Here is a 12,627-nt window from a genome sequence, read left to right on the forward strand (position 1 = left end):
TAGCCTGCCACTGGTTGTGGCGTGTAGCACACCCGCAACGCCCGCCTACCTCGGGCCACACTGGATCAACCCGGGTCGGGCTGGGCAGATCGATTGAAATGGTCTGGTCCATCCATGTTTGCAAATACACCCGAAAACACGGATGGGGTCAAGCCAACCCCTACCCATTTTCCCATTGCCATTGCACACACCCCTAAATGTCTACATTTTTTTCTTTGAACACCTCCAGCAGTAATGCCTTCGAGTGTATGCTATGTCCCCCTTTGTTTTGGTCATTCAAAACAATTATTTCATTATTCGTGCATCCCAAGATATATTAATAATGCATCTAGAAAAAAATACCATTTGAAGGTCTTGACAATGCATATGTTAACGTGGTTATCCGATAGCATGATACAGTCATATCATTTAAATATTCATACAAATTTCAAATGCATTGCATGATCTCTTGATAATGTGCAAATAGGATTTATGATTGTATAGACAAAAAAGGAAAAAAACACATGATAGGATCATTCAAAATGTATTTGTGTGAACACGTTTCTATGATATGATTGTATAGACACAAAAGAACAAAAAAAACACATGATAGGATCGTTAAAAATGTATTTGTGTGAACATTCAAAAACTACATGATAGTATAATACATCACCCCATGGACATACAAATCAGCATGAACACCTTTCTTTGTGTTTAGTATCATTCAAAACGTAATTGAACATACCAGCTAGAAAAAAAATTAGGGTTATATATATATATATATATATTATGAACAGAAAACATTGTCTATGACATGGCTATCTGGATTATGCCTATAATCTCCCTATTAAGGGTAGATCGACATCCCATGATAGAAGATTCAATCGTAGTCTATGTAACTCCATCAATCACTGAAATGAGGATTGATTTGATCTCCCATATGCCATGACTATTTTAAATGGATGTATGCATTTTCACGCATTCACAGGGTGCTGCAATATACTTGTGCTACAGGGCACCGAGCACACGCACACAGACATAACACCCCTTACCTCGATTTGACGAACTGTGCCCCCAAAAAAATGGTATTGTTTGCTTCAATGCTTCGATCCCTTCAATTCCGGTTGGAGTCTCTCTTAGTGTGAGAGAGTTAATGGAGATTCTAGAGGTTTTTTTTCCTTTATGAGATGGGTTAGAGAAGAGAGAGAGAGAGAGAGAGAGAGAGAGAGAGAGAGAGAGAGAGAGAGAGAGAGAGAGAGAGAGAGAATAGCAAAATCGTGAATCATGATATTTTCTATGGTGGTTTTATTTACTTGGTTGGGAGTTTCAAAATTTTTTAAAAAACTAAAACCGTGCATCCCTCCACCATGTTTTCTTTATTTGGATAACTTTTAACCCAAAGTACCATTTTGCCATTCCTCCACGCACATTTGTTTTCCCTAACTACTTTTTTTCTTTTTATTCTTGCCCTTATACATTTGTGCATGCAAGCTCCTCCTAAAACCGTGGAGGATGGGAGAGATTTTAGCTATTTTAAATTCTTTGCAAAGGCAAGTGGTAACTTCTCATGTTGTCATTTGTTTCAGGAGTAGATAAAACGCGGGGCTAGGGTTTTAACATTTTGTTTTTTGTAAAAAGGTCTTAAAATGCAAAGATGTAAAAACCCGTGTGTAGGCGGTTTTGAACCAGGGTCTGTCCCCAAATAGGCAACGAACCTCTCCACTACACTATGGTCTATTTTGCTATAAATATTGTACCTTTTAATTCATTTATACGCGTCTAAGCTTCTATGCATTTTTGTCAAAAGGGAAAACACATTTTCGATCCTACGTCAATTTCCCAAGAGGTAACGGGCCACTCCACCATGCCACACTCCATTTCGTTGCATGTTTTGTCTGGTTTAATTTAGGTAAACTCTTGTTTAGGTTTTTCTCCTAACGGGCTTCACGTTTCCAATTTCGTTTATCTCATCTTTTCTTACACACCTACAAGAAGTCGTTATTAGCTTTTTGGGTCTCGAATAGGGACCATAAGATATTTGGATCCATGTTATCATCGCAAAATTTTCCCCCTCCCTTGCGAGAGAGAAACGAATTTCGCGAGTCAAACTCGACCAAAGTTTTGAAAATGGTTTTGAAAATGGTTTTGAAAATTACTCGCCTTTGTTTTGAAAATTTGCGGGAAAATTCCATGGAATGGGATCCGCCTGTCGGTACGAGGTTCAACCGTTCTTGGCGCCTTTACCAGGGGTAATTGAACCAAGGACCAATTATGTGCTTTAACTCGACTCAAATAGCTAAATTATGCTCTATTTTTCCTAGAATTTACAAAGAATCAGGCTTGTGCTATGAAATTTTGAAAATAATGCAAGTTTGAGAAAATATAATGTTTGCTTTGGAAAATTGAAATATGCTTGAAAATTGATTGGAAAAGTACTTGAAAATTGAGTTCTTGAGAAAATCATTAAATTTTATTGGAAATCAGAAATTTGCATTGGAAAGTGATTTCTCAAGAAAATTTGAACTTTAGAAAATTGATTTTGAAATTTGGAATTGCTTTTCTGAGGAAATGGATTTGAAAATTCTGAGAAAATCAGGAAGTTCATTGGAAAATGGATTTTTGAAAGGGAAAATGAATTCTCAGAAAAACGGGAATTCTGAGAAAATAGATTTCTGAAAACTTGGGATTTTTAAATTTAAGAATGTTAAAACATAGGAAAATCTTGATTTGAACTTGGGAAATACTTTGAAATCTCATGTGAAAATTTAGAATTCTGGGAAAATCCAATCCTGAGAAAGACTTGGTAAATCCTTAAGAAAATTGATTTTTCTGAAATTGAAATTGGAAAATGAATTTGAAAATAATGCAATTTGAATGATATGAATGAATGAATATGAATTTGAAAAGGGATATTCATTGAGAAATTGGGAAATCATTTTTAAACTTTGAGAAATGCAGTGCATTTTGAAGTTAGCCTAAGAGTGTAGGCTGAATATGACTGATATAAAGATCATAAATCTTGGTTTTCTTCGTATTCTGACTATGGCCATAAATACGAATCCCACCGAGTTTATAAACTCCATAAGAGCTTGTGCACGTGCCATTCGTGTAAACCATAGTGAATTTGAAATAATGTGCATGAATCATACATCACATATTGAAATTTGCATAAATTAAACTATATGCAATGCAGCCCTATTCTAAGCAGAAAAGTAACTCATATTCCAAATTATTACATTTGAGGTTACATTGAATTGAAATAAAAAAAATAAAAACTAAGTCTTCTTCTTGAATGTTCCTGCAAAACTTGAAAACAAGGTTAGCACAAAAATGTAGGTTTTTCTGAATTTATCCGAAAATATGGGAAATTATCGGATATTATTCAGATATAAACCCAAAATCATACCCCCTTTGATATAAACATGATAAATAATGAATAAATTTCGAAAATAAACTTGAAAATTCGAAATTGTGCTCAAAATGACCAAAATACCCCTGATGACCTTGAAATCAGGGTTTTCTAAAAGAAATTTTGTAAATTTTTGAATTTTGAAAATCAAATGAAATGAATCAAATATAACATGATAAAATATGATGATATGCATGAAATTTTGGAGAATTAGAAATTGAAATTTCGAAATTTAGGTCAAAATGACCAAAATACCCCCGATAACAAGATTATGGCCTTGAAACCAGGGTTTTCTGAAATAAATTTTGCAAAATTGAAAAATATGAAATGCAAATGAGATTGAAATTAACCCTAATATGATTCTACATGCTTATGTACATGATAAAAACCCTAAAATGGCGAAAATATCATAAAATATCAAATTTAACCTGATTTTCGCCTCATTTTCGCTTCTGAATTTAAAGATAAACTAACACATGGAGCAAATGAACTTGGAATTAAACCAAATTTGGCATGGACACCTAAAATAACCCTAAAAACAGAATGGAGCTCGAAAATCTATTTTTTTTATTTTTAAACATAGAAATTCAAATAAAAATCCTAAATTTTGTGATTTTTGCCTAAAATGTTGATTCTAAAGGAGTTTTAGGATATCAAAATTCTATAAAATTTTCCCAAATTTTATGGGGTGACAGAGGACAGTAAGGCAAAGATTTTTGCCCTTTACACTTTCTGGTTTTGACCTATGGTCGGAGCTGTACCACTCCGGCAAGTCGGATCGGAATCCGACGACTCTAGGATTTAGGAGAAACAAATAGGTTTCGGTAGAAAACATTGGAAAAATAGAAGACTGATGGGAAAAAGGCTGAAATTGTGGTAAAATGTCCTTGACAAACAGAGAAATATTTGATATTTTGACACCATTGGGATTCGGGTTACGGTTTGGAAAAAGCCACACTGTTATCAGAGACCTAAATCTCTAGAATGTCTGGACATTGGAATCTGTTAGAGAGAAAGAGAAAATCCGGACAAAATACTGAAACAGATCCAAAAAATCCCTAATTTAGGGAAATGACAGGAAATAATGTTAGGAATAACTTTTGTGTTGAAAGTTTTTGCAAACAAGCTACAGATTGGGCGGACTTGATGCATTAAGGTCTGTCTATACCCTGACGAAGGAAAATCGAGATTTTCCCAGAAGTCTGGAAAATCCGATTTTTGACAGAGGCCAAAACTGCTTGGAAAAAGCTCAAAATTTTCAGATTATTTGTAGATTTAATTATGAATCCACTATGATTTTTGGAGGATGATTCGAATTTCCCACAATGATTATTTCGGAGGTTCTTGTCTACTAAAACTGAAATTGAAGTTTTGGAAAATGTGAAATCCCAGTTTGGGATTTAATTTGTTTGAGAGAGTTCCGAAACCCAAATTTAACCAAATTTTCGGCAGGAAAACAATAATAAACATGTGAAACCATCATAAAATTTCTAGGATTTTTGGACGAAAATTCCTGCATGAAATATCGACTGAACTATGCATATGAGTCTAAAACCTATGAACTAAGTATCAACTATTAATAGAATTAAACTAAACAACTATTAAACTAAGAAATAAAACTAAATGCAACGTTAAATGTAAAAAAAAAAAAAATCAACTCTACATGATGATGATAAAACATAAAAATAAAAAAAAATAAATATTAGGGAGGCATGAAGCACTTCATTGATTTTGGCTGCTTGAAAGGGGAGACTTAACCCATCGAATGGGATTAATCACCTCTTTCATATAGCCTACACATATGAAACAAAAACATCTGCTATTTTCTATGATTTAAACTTAGAAACGTATGATCTCAAATCTGAGTTTTGAATGAACTTTATGCTAAATCCCTCATCTCAATAGGCAATGATCAAACCTACTCAACATGCATTGATAAAAATTATGTAGAGTGTAAGCAAAGAATAGGTTGTTACCTTGGATCGGTTGAGGCAAAGGCTAGAGGGGGTTTCCTTAGTGTTTGCTGGGATTAACCGAAGGGAAAAGAGCCTGGGAAGGTCTGTATACACCGGGAGCAATGATAGTTGCAATGGAAAGCCGTCTGAAGGAAGGCATCAAAGTGGGTGCTAATGAGCTGCTGCCAGCCGTCACCTTGGAGATTGTTGGGCTGGACCTTGCTGTGGCTGTCTTGGCTAAAGTAGCAGTGGCTACGTGAATGCTCTTGTGTAAATGACTTAGGGCTTGATAACAATCAAGTCCTAAGTTTTTAATCATCAAATCAGCTTAATGAGAGAGGGCTAATGGCTGAGCGTGAATCCTCTTGGAGAATGGAAGGAAGATGGGTCTTAAGGTGGCTGGGCCAAGGTGGTGTTTGATGATGGAGCTGCGGGATCAATGGGCTGAAGGAGGCTGCCTTGACGTTGGTAGATGATGAAGCTTGTTGGAGGTGGAGCTTGGCTGAAGATGGCGTGGATCTCTGGTGGAGCTGGCTGAAGATGCAACATGGTGGGCTGTGGTGGTGATTCTATGCTGCTAGCTGGATGGGCTCTTGCTGCCACCAAAGAAGGCTGTGATGAAAGAGAAAGGGTGCTGTGGCTGGAGCAGCCAAGGAGGGAAGAATAGAAGTAAAGGGAGAGAGAGAGAGAGTTCAAGGGAGAGAGAGAGCTGCGTTGAATGAGAACCCCCAGTCGTTCCTCCTCTTTTTGCTTTTATGCTAACTTAGGTTTTGATAAAAATCAAAACCTAAGTTCTTAAAGGTATCTTATGAATCCACGTACGTGGATTGCTGTAGCCATTGTGCTCTTTGAAAAAGAAGGAAAGGAGGTAAGGAAGAAAGGGGAAAGAAGGAAGGGAAAGAAAAAGAAAGAAAATGGGAAGAAGGAAAAGGAAAGGAAAGGAGGTAAAGGAAGAGAAGGGGCTGAAAAGGGGTATATGTGAGTGGCTGGGAGAGGAAAAAAAGGAGGAAAGAAAGAAAGAAAGAAAGAAAAAGAAAAAAAGAAGAAGAAAGAAAGAAAAGAAAGAAAAGAAAGAAAGAAGGAAAGAAAATAAAATAAAAATAAAAATAAAAATAAAGAAAATGGAGGAAGAAAGAAAGGAAATGGGCTGGAGGTTTGGGTGACCCCCTTGTGGGTCCCACCTTAGGAAGAATAAAATAATTAAAAAAAATCAAAATAAATAAAATAAAACAAACCAAAAAAATAAAGAAAAAGATAAATTTTTTTCTTTTCTTATAAATTAAAACAAGAAAATGCAAATGGATGGGCCATCTCAGAGCGGGTCCAAATTCCACTTTTGAAATTCATTTTGCTGATTAAAGGGGTAAAATAGTCTTTTCAAAAAAATTCCAGACAAAACGAGCTATTTTTTGGCAGTTTTTGGAACGAGCTCGGATTTTGAAGTTCAATACCCCGTTGTGAAGCAAATCTAGTGTAGAATTTGAAAATTTGAGTTTGAAATAAATTCAGATTGTTTTTCTCGAGAAAATATTTCCAAATTTAGACTCCCGGGGGTAGAAATGTCAATTTTGAAAAACCTGGGGTTTGAAATTGATTTCTGAAAGCTTTTGAAACTTGATCTGGATTGAAATTTATAAAACTAGAGTTCTGGACTTCGAAAATGAAATGAAATGTGATGAAATGTTATGAAATGCTGAGAAATGATATGAAATGATGAGAAATGACATGCGAAATGCAGACCCTGAATGGAGAATTTTAGATGTTAGACCCCGATTGGCAGCTGTACCAGTTTAAAAAGCATTAAAATTGACAAAAAATTGCAAAATAGCTCAAGAAATGGTTTTCGAGACTCTACTGGGTCAGAGTGACACTGAAAATTGGGGTTCAAGCTGGATTGAACTGATATGAGCTAGATTGAGCTGGGTTTTAGAGTTTCAGAACTCAAATGAACTGACCAGGCACTGACTCAACTGACCTTTCCGACTGAATTTTCAAGAAAAGCTGCCATTTTTAGAGAAATGGTATGGAATGAAGTGAATCACGAACCTGAACTGGATTTGAGCTGAAACAAAGGTCAGTAATACTGAGGTGAACTAAAATTGAGGCTCAAACACTAGCTCAACTGACTAAACTCGGCTCAATTTCAGCTAAAAGAGCTGAAATGGGCTCCTGGACACTTAGAAATGGTTTTAAACTGAAATTGGAGTGCTTGAACTTCTGGTGAGCTCAAGTTAGACTCTGGGGAACATGACTGACTGGGAATGATTGACTCAAAGACAATTGGTTTGGATTCGAGTGAGAAATGAGCTCATTTATGAAGAAATGATCCCATTCTGGCAGGAATGGTCAGAAATGAAAATGGTTTATTCATTATGAGCTTAGATGAGCTTGAGATAACTGATATTCTAACTGTCTTGAACTGACCAATGAGCTTGGTTGACTCCAACTGACTGGGGTCCGGGATGACCTAGGGGTAAAATGGTAATTTTTCTAATAAAAATGGGTAAAATGGTGATTTTCTGAAACTGACTCGGGGTTTGACTCCTACACTGACCTGACAGGGTTGGCATTGCCTGAGGAGGATTGGTTGAGAATGAGTGAGGAAAATTTGGGGTGTTTACAATCCATCAAGATCGAATTAAAATCGGGCTGGGTTTCAGATCTTCCTAGAACTCGAATCCAATTGCCAAATTCGAATCTAATTAATGGATCCATGTGATCCAGTTCAGATCCAATATCAATTCATCAATTCATTCCAAAGACATGATATTATCACATTTCTTTTGCAAAAAATTCTATATTTATTTATCTGGAAAATTCTTAAAATTTCTAGATTTTACATACACTCTCGAGTTCTTAACTTCAACTCATCCAATTCAATGAGGGATATATTATGCCATGTATTTTATTAACCTTATTGAACTGAAAGAACTTGCAACCTCACATCGAGGTCTCACAGGGGCGGTTTGTAACTAAGAGAACTCTCAGTAGTCCAACACAGAATCGATTCCTACTATGTAGAGATTTTAGACCTACCACCTAGGACACATGGTAGTCTGGACCCCCTACGACTAGAGATAGAAGACCAGAAGACACCACCATTCTCCAAAACAACTCAACGGTCACCCAGTTGCATGTACCTTCACTCTCTCCAAAGTGGGTTAAAGTCTAAAGGACCTGTTCTGAATGGGTCATGGGTGTTATTTAATTTTTAGGCTCATAAATTAAATTATATGTGTTCATCGTACACACTCGGGATCGCCAGCCCAATCTCCCTACTGGAGATTTCATAAGCAAGTCTATTTTTGACTCATCTAGATCTCACAGTTTACACTATGAGCTCGGAATTCACGAGGCAATTATGTGATTATGTGCATGGATATCTTTTTTGTCTCTAGTGCACCATAGGCACCCATAGGCTCCACCAAACCTTGGCTCACACCGAGCCCCACACACCTACTCATATCATACATTATTATCACCATGTTATATGCTCACATGCATAAATAAAGGCTGCAACTACAGGCAATTCATGATCATCCTTAAACAATCAACAACATGTGTAACAATTCACTTTACACTGATCATGCTCTATAATATTCAATATTCATCAATATGCATGTCATATGAATGGTTACAAAACAAAAGTAACATAGAATACATTGCATAATGTAAAATGCATTCAAGCAATCATATATGGCCTCATGTGTAAATTGGGGTCCCTGTTAACCCATTTTTGGAAAACCCACCAAAACTTCCAAATACTGAATTACACTTTTCCAATTTTATTGATAATTCCCTTATGTCTTATGAAAACAGTCCAAAAAATATAACATAAAACTTCATTGTAGAAAAACCATGAAAATTCCTAGACTAAACCTTGTTCATGAAAAATATAAACCAGATCCTGTCCTCTGCAGAAATTTATCTCAGTTTGAAGAATTTCTCAAATCTTACAGAAAAATCTTTTTATAAAACCCTTTTTATAAGATCTTCTTATACTTATTTTCTTTCTCCCAGATTTTTTCCAATTTATTTTGATGAGTTTTTATGGGGTATTTAAAATCAACAAAATCGTGAGTGAGAACATTCCTGCAGATAGAGAAGAAAACTAATGCTCTGTTATAAAGGACATTTCAGCCTTAATACTGATCATAAGTCTAAATTCAAGCCCTGAATATGTAGAACACTCTAGTATTTTTATTTTAATTTATTGACTTCATTTTCAATGAGTTATCAATTTTTTTTCTAAAATAGGTCGAGATAAAAAATGAAGACAAAAAACCAAGATCCAAAATCACGCAAGATCCATCTAGAAATTATAAGATTCAAGGTAAAGATCCAAACAATCATGACTTTTTGGTGCTCTAATCATATTTATATCATCATGCAATAATTATTTGCTCAGATTCATGCTATCTAAAATAAATAACATACATTATCCGAGAATCGTAAAGCCATCAAGAAATAGCTCAAATAAGGTTTTATATATGAAAGAATCATAATAAACCCTAATCAATCATGAAAACACGGATTCTGTATGTACTAACATGAAATTTAATCATGCAAAACATGAAATAATCCATCATACATGCTTAGATCAACTTTCATTATCAAAAACAACAAAGCCCTAATAACATTTTTGCCAAAACCTTCATTAAAATGATCTTTCGCATACAACAACATGGATTCAAGCATATAACAATTTTTTAAGTCATATAAAACATATATTTCATCAATATAAACTAAGATTAACATATTGACCATGTTGGAATAATAAGATCTAACGAAAACATTAAAGAACCTATCCCTAAATCATTTTTTTCTTTACAAGCTCGCAAATTGTCATGTTTCAAATTTTTTTTTTTAATTCTTTAATAACATAGATCCATAAATATGTATTATGTAGATTGAAAATCAACCTTAGAGAGGTGTTTCAAGGCCATCCTTTATTGGTTCAGATCTAAAATTCGTTTTACGCATATTTCATGTGTTTGGAAAAACCCGTGTCTACACGATTGGTGTACCTACCTTAATCGAGTTTCTAACCATAGATCGACCTTCGTATCCCATCTTAGGACCTTGGTAGAGCTCGAATGACTGCAAAAAAAGGTCCAAGAAAGAAGAAGATCAAAAGAGTTGAGAATAAGAATAAGAGATAACTCTTTTTTTTTATATAATAAAAATCCACCAAGTGGGTGCTTCCCCCTTCTTGGAATTCCATCCCAGCCAGAACTCTCTAAGGCTAATCCCTATGAGTCCTAATCTAAGGATATTCCAACTAATTTTCTTAATTAATTAAATAATTATTTTAATTATCTATTATTTTAACCTTAATTAATTACTAATTTAAAACAAATATAAGTTTATATGGTGACCCTATATTAAAAAATCTATCAAGAATAGAAGATTGCTTATAAAATCATGAGATTTTAGCCGTGGTTACCTATACCTGTCAAGAATACAACCTAATAGACCATTTACAAAAATAATAAATATAAGCATAATTAAAAACAATTAAAAATCTTTTATGAAACCCTATCCTGACAGAGTTTTGATCAAGAATCTGTAATCTGCAAGATTTTAATCCGATTAAAGTATTTCTTGAATTTTTTGTAAATTATTTTTGACAAAACCCTTTTTGAACAGTCTTATATTAGATATTGAGATTTATCCAAATTTTTTATAAAATATTTAGAGTTATTTTTTGTAGGTGTTTACAACGTTTATCAAAGATGGGTTGAAATCATCCTTTAAACAGGGCCAGAAATTAGAGCTCTATTAAAATAGACATATATGCATTAATACAAATCCAAAATGAAAGAAAAAAGATTTTAAATTCAAGATCAAGATGTGTAGATGATCTTAGTGATTTTATTTAGATTTTTTGGACTGGTATTCATAGAGTTATCGATTTATTTCTGAAACTGGTTAGAAAAAAATATGTCAAACATCACAACTTTAGGTTTCTCAGAAAACAAATTTGTAAAAACCCTTTTTAAGATTATAAAACCTTTGGAATCTTATTATTTCTGGTTTATTCTAGCTTAATATGGATTAATACATGAAAAGCACCATAAAGAATCATATTTAAACACCAAATCCAAAACAACACTGGATCCAACTCAGGTTTGGATCTGAACTTAATTCAATCCAAGATCCATAATACAAATATATGAAAAAAATCATTTATTCTCTTGTGTAATCCACATATTTTTAAATTTTATAATTATTCTTATAATATTCTTCATAACTTAAGTCTTAATTTCGTAATAACTCGAAATCAAGAAAATCGCAGATGTTACAACTTACCCAAGACATTTTCCCAACACCCACATATATATATATATATATATATATATATATATATATATATATATATATATATATATATATATATATATATATATATGAAAACCTACCCAATAGAAAACCTCTCAAACCTATACAATCAAAAACATTTATCAGATTTTTGGTGTTTTTTCGAAATTCAAACCTTACATATGTGATCTATGCATTTGTTTTTTAAAGGAATCAGTTCCTACAACATTTGATGCATGGATATGTTATTATAAGGTTTTAAAAATCAATGGCCTACAATTTTATAAATTTTTGAAGCTCCAAATACCATTTTCTCATCTAAAATACATGATTCAAGTATCAAATTCTAGTAAATCAATCATGCTAAACACATTTGTAAGGTCATAATTTCAAAAAACAACAAAAATATGATAAATATTTCTTATTTATAGGTTTGAGAGGTTTTCTATTGGGTAAGCTTTTAATTTACTATATATATATATATAGCTAAAAACAACTATATTGTATGGATAGTTTGATATGTTTCTTGAAATGCCCTATAATTTTCCCATGTTCAAAATCTTAATTAGCTAGCTTTGAAATGTCTTTTTTACCCTTTGCATATGCGACACTCATGAAGTTCGTGCAAAATATCGCTTCATTCGTCAAGTGCTGCAAGCTCTCACTTAAAATGAGGTCTGCACATTTTTTTGCAGACTTCACAAAGTTTGTGTAATAATATTTGCGAACATTCAGTTAAACTCGAACCTCAAAACTTCATAAATGCCTAACTAAGTAGGGGTGGCAATCGTGTCGGGTTGGCGGGTCAGCATACCTCAACCCGAACCCAACCCATTTATTAAACGAGTCGGTTGTGGCAAACACGAACCCATCCCATTTAATAAACGTGTAACCCGACACGACCCGCCAACCCATTTAATAAATGGGTTGGGTCGGGTAAACGGGTTCTCAGGTTGGCAGGTC

Source organism: Nuphar pumila, chromosome 7 (assembly GCF_984573655.1).
Source record: "Nuphar pumila chromosome 7, dmNupPumi1.hap1.1, whole genome shotgun sequence".
NCBI classification, from domain to species: domain Eukaryota; kingdom Viridiplantae; phylum Streptophyta; class Magnoliopsida; order Nymphaeales; family Nymphaeaceae; genus Nuphar; species Nuphar pumila.